At 41.4% G+C, this 15,421-nt stretch overlaps 1 protein-coding gene across 1 annotated transcript in view; it reads right to left on the reverse strand.

The window, feature by feature from the left end:
* znf438 (zinc finger protein 438) overlaps positions 1–15,421 on the reverse strand; it is a 44,009-nt gene that overhangs the window by 7,705 nt on the left and 20,883 nt on the right. The window contains exon 3 of the mRNA XM_088322284.1: positions 8,742–8,813. The gene's annotated coding sequence lies outside the window, so the exon portion shown is untranslated. The remainder of the gene's footprint in view (positions 1–8,741; positions 8,814–15,421) is intronic.

Raw genomic sequence — 15,421 nt, forward strand, 5'->3', positions numbered from 1 at the left:
CTAGGATCTTCCTAGGTATGGAAAACACTGCGTCAATGCGAAGTTTTAAGGTACAATAAATTCTTTCAAAAGGTTTCATTTTATGATTTATTGCCAGTATATTAGTCTTTATCATCTAAACATGATTTTGCTTCATTTCCCAGGCTTAATGACAAATAGAGGCCTAGATCACAGATTCTGAGGTTTAATCTCGCTGGTTGAAGAGGTGACGCAAAAAATGGTATTTTTCCAAGCAAACGCGAGAGACACGGGGAGAAAGAGGAGACGGATGAACAGTCGAAGCTAAAAGGTGAGAGGTGAGGAACATGTGTTTATGCGCGGAAGAGGTCAGGGTTGAGACGGAGGGCAATGTATGTGCTGACCGAGGGAGCGTGATTTGGAAAAATAAAAATAAACGTTTGGCCGACGCGCTCATATTATCGTGGGACAAATGCAAAACTGTGGCCTCCGTAGGAAAACATCGGATGAAACCGGACAAAGTTATGAAACAAACGCTAGGGCTGGAAAATGCAATGTCTTACAGCGTCGATTCTTTTTCCGGGAGCTACAAAAAAAAAAGTCAACTGTGTTGGAAATGTATGGATAAAGGAATTTTTCTCCTACTTTTATCAAAGAAATATTTGTTATTCATTAACTGGCCTCAAAGGCCTGGGAGGACATTTAAAATGATGTCCTGCCTGTCTCACTGAATATGACTTTTAAATACATTTATCGATGATATTGTTTCTCAAAGATTTGATAGTTATTGGAAGTGCTCTAAGATACTTTAATCTCTTAATAATCAACTTTGACGGTTTTTGGGCTTTTGAAATTGGCATCCTTTTCTTACCTTGGCGTTTGCGATCTGGAGGGCCTTAAACCATTGAGTACCCTACTCGCGACTAAAAAGTGTCAGGCCCGTTAAAGCTTTCCATCGGGCGTCAGAGCAGTTGGTCAATCGGTTTAGGAACACGTTTAACATGAGCATTTTATGGGCCAAGAATATTCCCTCGTGCAACCCACCAAATTATATTTGTTCCACATTTTGAATCCCTCAACGCGTCCCAACAGCCTGCCGACAAATACACGTCTTCGTGATGTCGCCACTCACCGAAATCCATCGAGGTATATATCATATTGGAAAATTTCGACTCCTGGAATTCGAGATGCCCATTTCAAAATATACTCATCACAGAAAACCTCCCTATCAGTCTGAAACAAGATGACCCAAAACTATAAATTGTGTAGCTTACTAGTTACTGTTCATGAGCTGGCAGCTGTCAATTTAATCTAACAGTGCAAAATAAATATGGATTCCAAAACACACCATAATGCAAACAGATAAAAAATCATCTGTCTGAAAGGATTTCTGCATCGTTAAGACAATTCTTGTTGTGATCCGTTCATTTTGCCACATCATTTCCGTTACCAAATAAACAGACTTGTAAAATTGTTTAGCCTCTGTCCTTTTGATTGACAGCATTCTCTGCCAACAACGGGCTTTTTTCACAGCCCACGCTAGCCTTTAAGGGCCTGTACAGATAGATCGCCTTTTTTAGCTTCAAATATCATTCGGCAACAGTAACCAAATGAAATGATGGCTGACACATTGGTCAACCAATAAAATTCCCAACGTGAATGTATAGAATCTTTTGATGTGTATTTAAATCGGAGCCGAAAACAAATGTGCCTATCCATTTTTATGCACATTGATGGACTTCTGAGAAGAGAAGTTAAACATTTACAACTTCGTCAAAATGTCTGGAAAAAAAATTGGCCAAAGTAAAATACACAGATGTAAACTTTTTGCTTCAAAGGGCCACTTTTGGAAACACCTCAACCTACCCTTGGACAAAATACAATGTTTAGGTTTTCAGATTGTGATGAAATTTTACACAGAACCAGGTAAGGCTTCAAGCTATTATCTCACCTGTTTTTCTGCTAGGATGCCCATGCTACACCCATCTGCAATTTTTCTTTTTCCAAAAATCAGGCGAGAATGAAAACCTTCTATTTCTGTGTGATCCAACTCAATGTGAGTGACACTTGCAGTGATTTTTTCAGTTGGGGGCAAAACTTCAGAATCTTACCTTTCAAAACAGACTATAACCGTCCATATTCTCCAGACGGTTCAAGAACAGCATTCAATTGACTTTGGATACGTTTTTGTTTGGGATTGGAGGCCAATTTGACAGGAACATTAAGCGGTTCAAAAAGTCAAATACAGAATGAGTCTAGAATCTAATTTGACACAATTCACAGTGAATTTAAGTAAATAAAGTTGTATTCTGGTAAGAGGACAGCAGAGAGCATAGTTGTGACTGTCCTAGTAAGAAAAAGCGAGACTCCTATGGGACACAAGAGAAAGAGCTGAACTATGTGTCCTTGTTTGTGAGAAGGAGGGGTAAAAAAAACACAGCAGTGGCCAAACTCCCCCTGGTTTTGGCGCAGATGAAAGGCCGGCATCTAGGCTAGATAAGAAGGTAGATCACGGGGGTCGGGGACAGCCGGCAGGGAGAACTCGTGTCTGTGCCTAAGTCCGGAACCCGTCTTTCACAACTTTCTTCCTCTATGAAAACTACAGAAAACGGATTCCTTTCTCCAAGATTGCTTTTTCTCCCACAAAATGCAAACCGCATCCGACCGCCACCTTCGTCTCCTCGGTGTAAAACACACAAAAAAAAACGTTTTGTCTGTTTTGACCACATAGTATGCAGGTCATGCACAAACAAACACACAGCCATACGTCATCCACTGTCACCTGAGCAAATCAATGCATGGGGAAAAATCCATTCCAATTAGGAATGCGCCCATTTTAGCTGCACGGGGATGAAAATGAATTGATTTTGCGACCCGGGTGCTAACCTGCCATTCCTCAAACCATATCCCTTGCACTGTCCTAAATGGACTCGACCGTGTCCGTTTTCCCGCATCCAAATTATACTGTTCAGATTCATATCCTGCAGACAGGATGCTATAAACTCTAAACTCACAATTCAGCAAAACTGAAGCTCAAGAGTACTACTGTATTTTCAGGACTAGAAGCCGCACCTAAAAACCTCAAACTGGCAAAAAAATTGCGCCTTGCTTCTTCACCTGTGTGTCAATAATGTATTTCGAAGAAAAACTCTACAAGCGGAGATGTTTTTGGCGCGGAGAAACATCACAGTCAGTCTGAAACAAGATACCCGAAAACTTTAAAAGCCTGCGTAACTTTACTTTAACGTAATAACCTCCCTTTTCGATTTACACCTTTCTCGGCCGATAGGAGGCTTTTTTCACGGTCCACAACCAGCATTTGGCCTGTTTGATAAAAACCTGAAATGGATCCTAATATCTTCAGCCAATAGTAACCAATTTCAATGACGATTGACACATTGGTTAGCCAATGAAATACCTTAATTAATTTTAAGCTATTTGAGGGCTGTATTCAAATTGTAGCAGAAAAAAATGTACGCAAAGCAAATTATGATTCATTTTTACGCACCGTTATTGCGTGCAAGTGTGCACAATCAAACAGACTTCTGTAAAGAGGGATCAAACATTTACAACTCTTTCACAATGTCTCAAATTTGGCCAAAGTGAAATACATGGTTGCAAAGGTAAAACGGTTATCTCCAAATGGCCACTTTTGGAAACGCTTGGACATACCTTTAGAAAAATATGTAAAATACAATCAGGGTTGGGTAGTTACTTTAACCTGATTGCTTTTAATGACTTTTGTAAGACTCCAATACCAAATAGATAGATAGATAGATAGATAGATAGATAGATAGATATATACTTTATTCATCCCCGTAGGGAAATTCACAAATATGCTAATAAAAGACAAAAGAAACTAAATATGAATAAAATGACTCCATTTTGTGCAGGCTTGGGGAGTAACAGAACGGCAAAAATGATGTTGGCAAGCTGTTTGGATTTATTTTCATTTTGTTTCTGTCGCATTTGATGTTCGTTTTGCCGGAGATCAAAGAGATCAAAGCCAGGAGAGAAAGCTTACCACGTGTTGTGAGTCATCATTTGATTCATATTTAGTTTATTAGCATATTCGGTATTGGAGTCATCCAAAAGTATTTGAAAGTAATCAAGTTAAAGTAACCCTACCCAACCCTGAATACAATGTTTAGTTTTTCAGATTGTGATCAAATTTGACAAGGTGCCAGGTTAAGCCCTAACTAAAATAATCACAGCAAGTGCTACTAACACTCTTTTCCTTTGTTTTTTTGTTGCTGCTAAATGAATTTGTGAAAAAAACATTTGAATTATATTGTTTTTTTTAAATTGCTGCTGCTATATGTTATTGCACCATTATTGAAATGCACTTCTTTTTCATTGCATTATTATTATTATTATTATTACAACATAGGCCTTAGCATTACGTTAAAATGATTCTTTTTTTTGTCTGTTTATCCTGATCGTCTTTAATCTGTTCTTTTCTTCTCTTTAAAGTATTACATGGTTTACCCTGGATTGCCATGCCGAATCTCATTGCACATAACTTTTCACGAATGTTGGTATCAATGAAAATTATAACATTATAGAATCTAATTTGGAACACACTTAAATAAAAAGTTTGTCTTGTTGCCTAAATGATGTTTTGCTATAACATGCCTGCAGATGAGTTAGCTGGAAAATAGGTAAAACAATAGCTTAAAGCTTTAATTAGTCCCAGGTCAAAATTGACAACAATCTGAAAACCTAAGCATTATTATTGTATGTCTTTTTCTAAAGGTGTTTCCAAAAGGTCCAGTGACTGGTGACATTATACAGACGCGTCTTTGCTTCTGAAGAATTTAACGCATGTCACTCGTATAAACCCTTGGATGTATGAGTGGGATCAAAAGTGACAGCGTGGCTTGTTTTTCTTCAAAATCTTTAAAGTAAGATGAAGAAAATAAAAATGAAAGAGTTGGAATATTGTCCTATTCCAGGTTTAGGACATAATGCCATTAATATATTCATTTTTTCCCACATATATTTGGAAGAGGATGTGTACTGGTAGAGAGGGCATGCTTCCAAAGGTTAAGTACTCACAAAAACTAAATTAGCACAGAAAATGCACTTTTCTTTTAAAATCGCAATACCGGTCTGAAAAATCGCATTTAGTTCCCAAAATCATGCGGCCTTAATTCGCGGTCTCCAGTGTAAACAGCCTACCCTTCTTCAGGCAGCCAAGACCGTCTTAGTCATCCAGACTCTGCAACGCTGAACCTTTACCTGACCTTTCCCTACGCGGTGACATTTGGACCCATTCGAATAGGTCAAACAGCACTAAAGAGTGTGGAAGAAAAATTCAGGGGAGATTGATGAAAAGAAGAAGAAAAAGGAGGCTGGCAACCATGAAAGAAAAAATATTCACGCGATCTCAATTTTCAAGACTGGATCCGTCCTTTTTGCAGGAAGACAGGGAGCAGGTCTCATCAGACCACAGCTCGTTTCTACATTAAATTCGACACTAAAGCAAACGTGTATGTATCTACTTCTCCATAAGTGCAGTATATGCTGGCGTAATACAGATTTGACTTTTTAGCAACTTATCCGCATCATGTTCTGGAGAGAAAATAGGGTTGTGCTCTTCATTTTAAAGACGGATGATACAGAAATCATCTGAACTGCTTCAAGAAAAGGGAGACTTTCCATTCCTACCTAGCTCACCTCTAAAATCCTTCATCATTCATAAGCATTTTTCATGCACATCTTAAAAAAACGGGTGGGCGCCGTGTTCAACGCAGTTCTATTATTCACACATTTAAATATTTGAAAATGCGACTTCGTCAAAGAGGTTTGTTAACGACGGCGCCGCCAAGAGAGCCGCGGCAACCTCTACGGGGACACAAACACCTTAACGATCGTTTGACTCTACGGGGCAAATTGGACGGGGAAGGCGAGAGGAAGGAAGATGCCGGCGTGCTCATTTCCATCCCCGCGCATCGCTGATGAAACACCGGAAGAAGAAAAGCGGCATAGAGAAGCAGCAAAGTTCTGCCCATCTCATTTTTGACTTTTTCTTCCCCGCATCCTTCTCGGTATCGTCTCGCGCATCCGATATGAAAGCCGGTCTCGCGGCGCTTTGATTCCGTGAATCGTTCCTCCCTCATCCTGTTCCCGGCCCTCGCCGCCGCGTTCTGGTTCCGACGATCCCTTTCATTCTCACCTCCCTCCCCTTTTTCTTCAGTACTTGAGTAAATAAACACGGCGTTATGTGGAAGCTAATTACGGCGGGTTCAGGGACGTGGTGGGCCCAGAGACAGATAAACAGCCAGCTAGGAAGAGACGGGGAGCTCTTGGAGGTAAATCGCCTCGAGGGCAAGCCAACACAGATGCGGCGTAGGACGCTCTCGTGCGGTTTTCAGCTCTTAACCTGACGAGCCTCTCCGTGTTTGCAAAGTCCCGAAGAACTTCAAATGGGAAGGCTCCCGGACCCAAAAGGGCCACGTGGTTGGGAGACAAATGGGAACGTTGTAAAAGTTCCCTAATTACACCTGCTTGCAGACATGCAACAAGATCAAAAGAATAGACGAGATTCTCCCCACTCTTCACAGGTGATTGGGCTCTTCTGTCGCAGAAGCACTTCAGCCGAGATTTTATAGAAAGAAAATGAACCATTCAAGTTTTCCAAAGTCCATGATCTGGTTCTCAAGATCAAAGAAGTAAAAGTAAACCTGTGACCTGGTTAAAAAAAAAAAAAAAATCAACATTTCGGACTGAATAGCTGGAAAGACATCAACAGATAAACCAAAGCCGAGAGCTGTGTGTCACACGTGATAATTACTTTGATCCAAAGATCATTTTTTTTCACCCTGAGGCAGAGATGAAAAAAAACAGATCCTGAAAATAAAAAACCCTACTCCAGATAAGGTTTTGTCACCAGTGCCTCTTTTTATCCAGCAGGTAAATGAACCCCTTACCATTCCTGTAAAATGTTCCTAAAATCTCGATCAGAGACGTACCCGAAGTCAATTGAATGCCGTACTTGAGCTGTTCAGAGAGTATGGACGCTTGCCTGTTTTTTTTTTTTTTTCCAATCATATGTCTGCAGAAAAGTGTAGCATGGGCATCTTAGCTAGAAAACAGCTGGGACAATAGCTTGAAGCCTTACACGGTTCCAGGTCAAATTTGATCACAACCTAAAAACGAAACATTGCATTTAAGGTATCTCAAAGTGTTTCCAAAAGTGGCGATTTGGAGATAACCAGTTCACAACCTCTGCAACCGCGTATTTCACTTTGGCCATTTTTAGACATTGTGAAAGAGTTGTTATTGAGATGAGTACATTTTGAATCGGTCACGCTATCTTGAAGCCCAGGAGTCTAAGCTTTCCAATGATGTGTTTCTTTGACTGGTGTCATCGTGAAGCCACGACTTTGCTTCTCAACAGTCTGGCGGCCCGTCGCAACGTTAAAGGGTTAACTTGTGTCTTCAATTGACTTGCACCAAACTCGGGTTACAGGCCAGCACCAAGAGACCCTGAACAGAGTCATCAATCGTGGAGCACGATGGCTATTACGGACCCTGTATGCAAAATAGTCCACCATACTTGCAAAGGTTGTTACCAGAATTGTAGGGGACGCTAAAACATCAAAGCCTTCTTCTATCCGTTGTTACCGTTAATTAGTAAAGATGTTAGCGCTCCAATGATGAAAAGCGACGCAAGAGACCAGGTAGGAGACACGGGGAGCGCTCAAGGATGCAGGACAGATTGATTCGCAGCTACGGGACGCGCTTGGCACGAAAGCACTCTTTAAAACGTTATCCTGAGAGCTTTCTTGATTAAAGGAAATCTTCTGATCCCAGATTAAGACTTGATTGGTAACGACAGGTGCGGCAGAAACCTTAATGTTACAAAGACTTGCGTAAGCTTTTAATCTTGCGTTAAATCCACTACAAACACCGACGGTGAGACAAAGTGGAAAGAGAAAGGTAGAGAGGATCAACATGTAGAAGGGATTGCAGAGGAGAGGAACATTTGAGAAAAAAAAAACCTGATGGGTGGATAGATGAGCTATTTTTATAATGAGGTCAGCGTACACTGTGGGATTTTTCCTTCTCTTGGGAATAACGCGAGCAGGAGTGATGTATCCCGCTGTGCGTGGATACCTCCATCAACAAATGGAATAGGCAGAAGTAGATGATGAAACTGTCCAGCTAACAATGTCTTGCGAAGGTATACCAACCTTTGGGAAGCTGACTTTTGCTTACCGATTAGCACCGAACATTACTGGTTTAATGTGTATTTTCAAAGGACCAAGTTCACATGTAATTTCTATTATGTCATTACTATATTGTACTTATTCAAATAGACTCAGTAAACCACTAAAAATCTGAGTTGTATAAGGGCACTCTGTGATTTACATATACATTCTAGGATCATTTAAAAACAAAATTGAGGGGAGGGGTTTATAATGTATTGGAAGACATGGATCGTTACAATGATTTCTCATTGATTTCACTCAGAAATCCAAATTCCTAAAAAAAAAAATCACAATGACCCGTCACCAGTGAGCTATTATCAGAACCTGTCCACAGAGGCCTTCAACTCTTCTTAGGGGGGCTACCTGGTACCCCCTGGTGTAAATCATGGGGAATAAAATGGGAAACTAACTGTTGGGTCTATGAACTCATGTATATCAACATTCCTTTTTCTTGTATTTGGTTGTTCACCACCAATAATAAAATATAAGCCACATGTTCATGTTATTCTTACTTGACAAGCTACGAATCCATTATCTAGAGATCAGGATAAACTTGTAGAAGATTACCTATTTGATGATTCCTTTCTTCAGTAAGTGGCGCTTTTGTCTTGGTCCTTCCCCCACCTCTCCAGGCTCCTCCTGCAAAAGACAAAGTTACTTATGGTTCATGAAAAACATTGTGCCAATGACGTTCACAGTTTTGGCAGCAGTCGAATGCTAAATCTTCCACACGACGTAGATTTTCTGGTATTATTCACGTCGTCTCAAACACAGGTATGTCAAACATACTGCCTGAGTAATGTCAAAAATAGTTTGGGCGCATTTCTATGAAAAAGTATGAATTTTTTTTCTTTCAATAAATACAAACTAAATACTCCTTTCCAGACACTAGAGACAAAATTGTGCAGTAATTTCTCAGCTTCAATAGGCCCAGGCTAGTACCGTAAATTCTGGACTATAGAGCGCACCTGATTATAAGCCGCACCCACCACATTTTAAGAGGAAAACCGATTTTGTACATACACAAGCCGCACCTGTATATAAGCCGCACGCACCCACATTTAAACATGTAACACAAACACAAAATGAACCCAAACCCGACTTCAAGTCCCGTGATTGAAACTAAATGTCCTTCATTAAAGTCCACAGTCCAAAAATCCCAGCCGGCAAAACGAACGGAAAATGATACCGGTACTTAAGGTTTGATGCAGACCTGCAGAGTCCGGGTCCCGTTGAAAGTAATCAAGGGAAAAAAGTGTATATTTCTAAAGGTAAGGGTGGGAAAAATAGATCAGATGAACACATTTACTCACGCAACTTCTTTTTCTTTAACCAACTTTTTACCCCGCCCTGCGATTGGCTGGTAACCAGTTCAGGGTGTCCCCTGCCCACTGCCCGATGATTGCTGGGATGGGCTCCAGCACCCCCGCGACCCTACTGAGGATAAGTAGTGTAGCTAATGAGATGAAAACTTTTTACCCCCTCTTCTTTCCTTGTTTGTCCCTCACCTTTAGCGGTCCCCACTAAAACTCGGCACCCCGCGTTTGTTCCGCCCCTCTTTTTTCGTTCAACCGTGCAAAACATATCAGAATAAGTGTCTAAAATAGATACAAATAAATACATTACAAAAATATACAGTTGCAAATACATATTACACATGGGTTACACATATTTACAAAGAAAGACGGTACACTGGGAGAGGTTTCAAAGCTTTACCAATAATAATATAGCTTTCATCCCAAACGGTGGCTGTAAAAGGGCAGTTAATGGTAGCAACACTCGAGCGCCGCTGGCAACCGTTAGAAAAATGACATAAATTGGCCGCATCGCTGAATAAGCCGCAGGGTTGAAAGTTAGGGGAAAAAGTAGCCGTCTATAGTCCGGAATTTACGGTAGTTTGATCTGATGTTATTGCCTGTTCACTGTGGAACTCTTGTTAAGTATTACTCTTTTGTTTATTTGTTTAAAGCAGTATGACAATCACAGCAAGTCTATTTGTATTCATAGCTCCCACTTAAGTTTGTTTTAAGATGTTTGTGGTAAGTGAGTTCAGATCTAAACCTGTATTTACCTGACAGTTCGAATAAACAAATGGTTGACGCATTCAATGCAATATTTTTCCTCTATTGTTTGTGAATTGATGTGTTGTGCTAGGAACAGATTCCTTTTAATCCGTGATTATAATGTTTAGGGTAGGCTACAAATGTAGGCTGAATGACAAAGCATAGTACTGAAAAACAATGCTAAATATTTGCTGTTGACGGTTTTTTTACTGATCTGACCCATTTGAGAAAATGAACCCCTTAACGTTTTGACAGGCCGTCAGACTGTTGAGAAGCAAAGTCTTGTCTTTACCAGTGACTGAAATAAGTCATATCATTTGGAAGCTTCAACTCTTGGGATTCAGAATATGATGACCATTTTGAAACGTCAACATCAGTCTAAAACAAGATACCTCAAAACTATAAAGTTGGTATAACTCACCCCAAAAATTGCTGTAGCATTCCACTCAGGAAATAATTATACACCAACATGGTCTGGTTAGATTCCCGAGAGTCTGGTGAATCCAACTGTGTGAAATATTTACTCCAAAAGGCACCATAATGCCCACCGATACCCTAAGCCTTCAAAAATCTTTAGCTAATGGTGACTGATTCAATTGTGGGGTGACACATTGGTTAGCCAATGAAATTCTAAAGGGAATTTTATGTTTTTTTTTGTTGCATTGAAAGCAGAGAATAGCTTAATGCATGCTTATATGCAACCCGGGATCTATTTTAACGCGCAAGTGTGCACAATCATGGTTTGACTTCTGGAAAGAGAATACGTACGTACTCTTTCATAATGTCTAAAATACACGTTTGCAAATGTTTTAGTGTTGTAAAATGGTCGTCTCCAAATGGCCACTTGTGGAAACACCTAGACCTACCATTAGAAAAATGAGTAAAATACGATGTTTTCAGATTGTGATCAAATGTGACCTGGGACCAGGTAATGCTTCACGCTCTTGTCTCACCTGTTTCCCAGCTAAGATGCCCATACTACACCCATCTGCAGGCATTTAATTGCAAAGAGAATAAAAACCTTCCATTTCTGTGGATTCCAACTCAGATGACTTCATGTTGGTAACGCTTGCAGCGATTATATCAATTTAGGACAAATCTCGAGAGTGTTACCTTTAAAAAGAGATCAAAAGTCAAGTCAAGTCATGTTTATTTGTGACGCCCTTAATCACAAAGAGTCTCAGAGGGTTGCAAACCACAGACTACTATGACACCTTCCCCTGATCTAAAACCTACAAGAGGGCAAAGAAAAACTCAAAAACCTCAACATGTACTTTCTTAGCTTCATTCAAAACACATATGTGAAATTTAGTCACTGATGCTTGTGGTTGATGCTAGCCATATTACCATGTGATCAGAAATACTGATCATTGGTAGTTGTTCATGCTAGCTGATACATTACCAAGATCTTCTTGCCCTTCCTGAGATGTATTAATAACATGTTTGATAAAACAGTGTACTAATATGTTACTATGCCTGAGCTCTGCTGATTGACGTCCCTCATAGCCAAGGGTTAATGCTAATTGCTAAAGCTAGCAGCAGCATCGTAGAAACTAGCTACATCAGCAATAAAGACATGCACTTCCTCAGTTTAATCAATAACCAGTATGTTAAAATCAATATGTTAAAATGGTACTTGCTAATCTTAGCCACGTTTGAATAAGCGTCTCCGACCGTCCATGTTCTCCAAACGGTGTGAGAACGTCACTTTATTGACCTTGGATTGGGATTTTAGGCCAATCTGACAGGAACGGTAAGGGGTTAAAGTCTGCATCGGGGCTTTTGTGAGCTTAACATGCCTGACTAAAATAAACAGTTCCATACACGTTCCTTAGCAGTGTGCCGAACTACAACATTGCAGAGGCGACAAAGAAAAACTCCCAGGCGGTCTCTTTGCATGAAAGTGTCAAAAGTAACACGGCGCGGCGGCCAGTACATCGGGCAGGGACAGGATTCGCGCACGGCTTTGCGCAAGCGCGCGCAGACACACTCCATTTAACCGAACGAGCGCTCGTTTAGCCAACAGTGTCTCGGCAGGCGGGGACACGGGCTGCCCACTCGCTCACATCCATCCATATTCAATAAATAAGGAGCGCTCTTGTGTGTAAATTATTCATTTAACACGCCTTATCCTCTTCCAACAACCTTGTTAGAGCAACTCGGGAGTGGAAAGAGGCCGCGTCGGGGGGGCTTCGCCCAGCAACCACGAGGCAGACGGCGTGGCTCGGCAGCGACTCAGCAGAACCCGCGGTGCGTCTCTAAGCTCTCCGGGCGTTCGGTGGCGAGGGGGCTAATTCGGCCCGACACCCCCCCTTGTTTCGAGACCTAGCTCACGCTGGCATGCGCAAACTTGAAAAGAAATGAATTTTTAGTGCATATTCATGGAATAATCATTCGACTTGTCTGGATGAATTATTGAACGAGGGGAGAGTGGCACACGCAACCGAGTCATTCGGTGGATGTTTTTCCGGAACAGCCTCAATTGAGATCAGGAAGAACACCGCGTCGTGAAATCGTGCAAACAAGCTGCTAAAGTTAGCGTGAAGATGAATACTAGCATAGGTCTGAGTTCTACAGATTGTAGTTCTTTAAGATTCTGTTACTGTTGCATCACCCCCTCGTAACTTTCGGATTTAGTTGTGCCCCGTAAGGTTCATGCGACGAACCTTCGCTCCGAAAATGCCGGGGTACTTGTGACTCCAAGAGCCGAGAAGAAATCTGCAGGCTCAAGATCGTACTCCATTTAGGCCCCGGTGCTGTGGAATGATCTGCAACCTCAAATCTTGACTTAAGAAACACTTCTATTCTATGGCTTATGAATGATGCCGACCTCATATTTTAGTTGCGCTGCCCTTTCCTGCTGGTGGTAGAGTGAGGAAGAAAGACGAACCTGGATGAGTCAATGGACCAGCACTTTGACCTGAGACATAAGCTGGCTGAGATAGGAGGCAACGTCGCCGTCTTGGACTTCTTGATACAATTAGAGTTATCACCCATTTTTATTGTTAATATGGACTATCAATCGATTCATCGGATTTCAACTCTCTTTTGCAGGGTCGACACCGTTTTGGATTTTAAAAGCATACAAAATGACATACGTCTGTTTATTGCATCAATATTTCTTGACTTTGTCAGGAACACCTATTTAACAAAATCATGTCAAAAGAAAATCACTACATTATAAAATGCTCTAAATGATATTGCAGCATCTTTGGACATCTTGATGCCATGAATATAACTCTGTATTTAATAATTGAGAGCCTTTTCTAATGTCCTTTAAAAAAGGTTTGTACGATAAGGAAGAAATAATACGACAATGCTATCAGGAATAGCAGCTAAAGATTCTCTCGCTGTTGTTTCGGACGCTCCATTTGCTCTGCCCGTGATTTATGGACACCGTAGCTATGATGGACGTGGCTTAGCGCTCTGTCAAATGTATTCATTGTTTCAAATGGAAAATTCCATATACTGCGAGAACATATTTCATATAAACCTTACAAAGGCAAACTAAATAAAAAATAAAACAGGTGTCCCACAGCGGCTGAACTGCAATCTAAATTTGCGTGGACCACATGAAAACACGATCTATTCCAGGCCAGGGCGGCAAAATTACAGCTCTGCTCTTTCTACTCTAGCATTAAACCTCAATTAGTGCACAACTCTGCCAATGATGTCATGACACTGGGACTCAAGAGTCCTGAAAATAGGGCTTACTTTTCCTTACAAAGACAACTGCTTGTATCTGTGCCACTTCAAACTCTCAAGGCTTCTATCCTGGTTCGGCTGCCGGGAAAAGTCTCTCGGTGGAAAAATAACCAAGGTGATATTCTTCAAATGAGTCTTGGAAAAACAAAAACACTGAAGATTGCGGTGTGCTTTGGCTAACTTTACCACGACCGGTAATACTACCGTAACGGGGCTTTTTCAAGTAGAAGGAAAGGACAATAAATAAGACAAATCTGTTTGACCCGTGGGACACGAACTGCAGTGGTTAGGTAGACCGGAGGGGAAACTTGAGCTTTTTGTCCACAACACACCGTTTTCAAATTCGTACTACTTTGCAAAGTAGACTCCATATCAGAGAATTCCCAATGCCCCGATGATTAGTATGTAGTCAGGGTTGGTGAGGGCGATGACCCGGGCCTTTCCCTAAATGGTAATCGCGACAACAGACAACCAAGGTAGCACAACTTACTTCTTCGAGAGTCGAGACGATTTAATACTGTTTTCAGCGACTTCTCACCCACAGACCACAAGTTTTTGAGGAGAAGGATTTTTCTAAGATCTTCAAAAGGAAAATCAAAATCTTCAAGTTGGTGTGTTTTAACTACTCAGTGGCTTTACACAACTTCCCCATCACTCACAGGTGAAAAGCAATCGGTTGGAGGGGGTACTATCTCGGAAAGTAGAACAGATTTTTTTTTCCTGTGCCAAGCCAGGGCAAAAACTTTTGGGGAATGGTGGGTTTGTGGAGAGTGAGATCAAAAGCCTGCGAGTTTTCCGGTGAGTGGATCCAATCAGCCGAGAGGGCCAAGGAGAGGAGGAGACACAAGCACTTCCCTTTTAAATTGATCCCACTGAGACCCTCAAGGTTCCCCTGGCAGGACTCACGCAATAGCGCTAAAAATCTGGCCCCACGGATCTGATGAGGAACCGGGATGAGAGGGGCATAAGAAGAAAGGCGTTTTGGGTGAGGGAGACACAGAAAGAACTTTGAGCGCTATGCGTCAGTTGCAGCAGATCAAGAGAGGTGAGGCAGACAAGTAGATGGGCTCATTTACCAAGGGGCCATCGTTGCGCCCATGTGTTTATCTGAAGAGCCAATGTGAAGTACAGGTGGTATCGGCTTTAGAACTGGCAGTTCACAAACTACCAATCGTGCCTAGGTCTTGGCAGCAGAAAGTTGTGATTATTTCATGCTGGCCTGAGATCAGACCCTGGACAAAAACGGTGTCATTATACACAGCCTGATCGTCTCTCCAAGGAACAAGCGCTATCAGTCGGACCCAGAGACGACGCCGCCTGCCAGACCGACAAACCCTTTGCCAATGTGCACAAAGTACACACGATTAAGGTGCTACAACTGCATGTATTTTTTGTCACCTCCGTGTTTTTGGAGAAGCTGTGTTTCCGGCAATCAACAAATAACAAATGAGAAATTTATTCCCGGCTGGTGAATCTTTT

The sequence above is a fragment of the Urocampus carinirostris genome, chromosome 18, assembly GCF_059441175.1.
Source record: "Urocampus carinirostris isolate Australia breed hairy pipefish chromosome 18, RoL_Ucar_1.0, whole genome shotgun sequence".
In the NCBI taxonomy this organism is placed as follows: Eukaryota; Metazoa; Chordata; class Actinopteri; order Syngnathiformes; family Syngnathidae; genus Urocampus; species Urocampus carinirostris.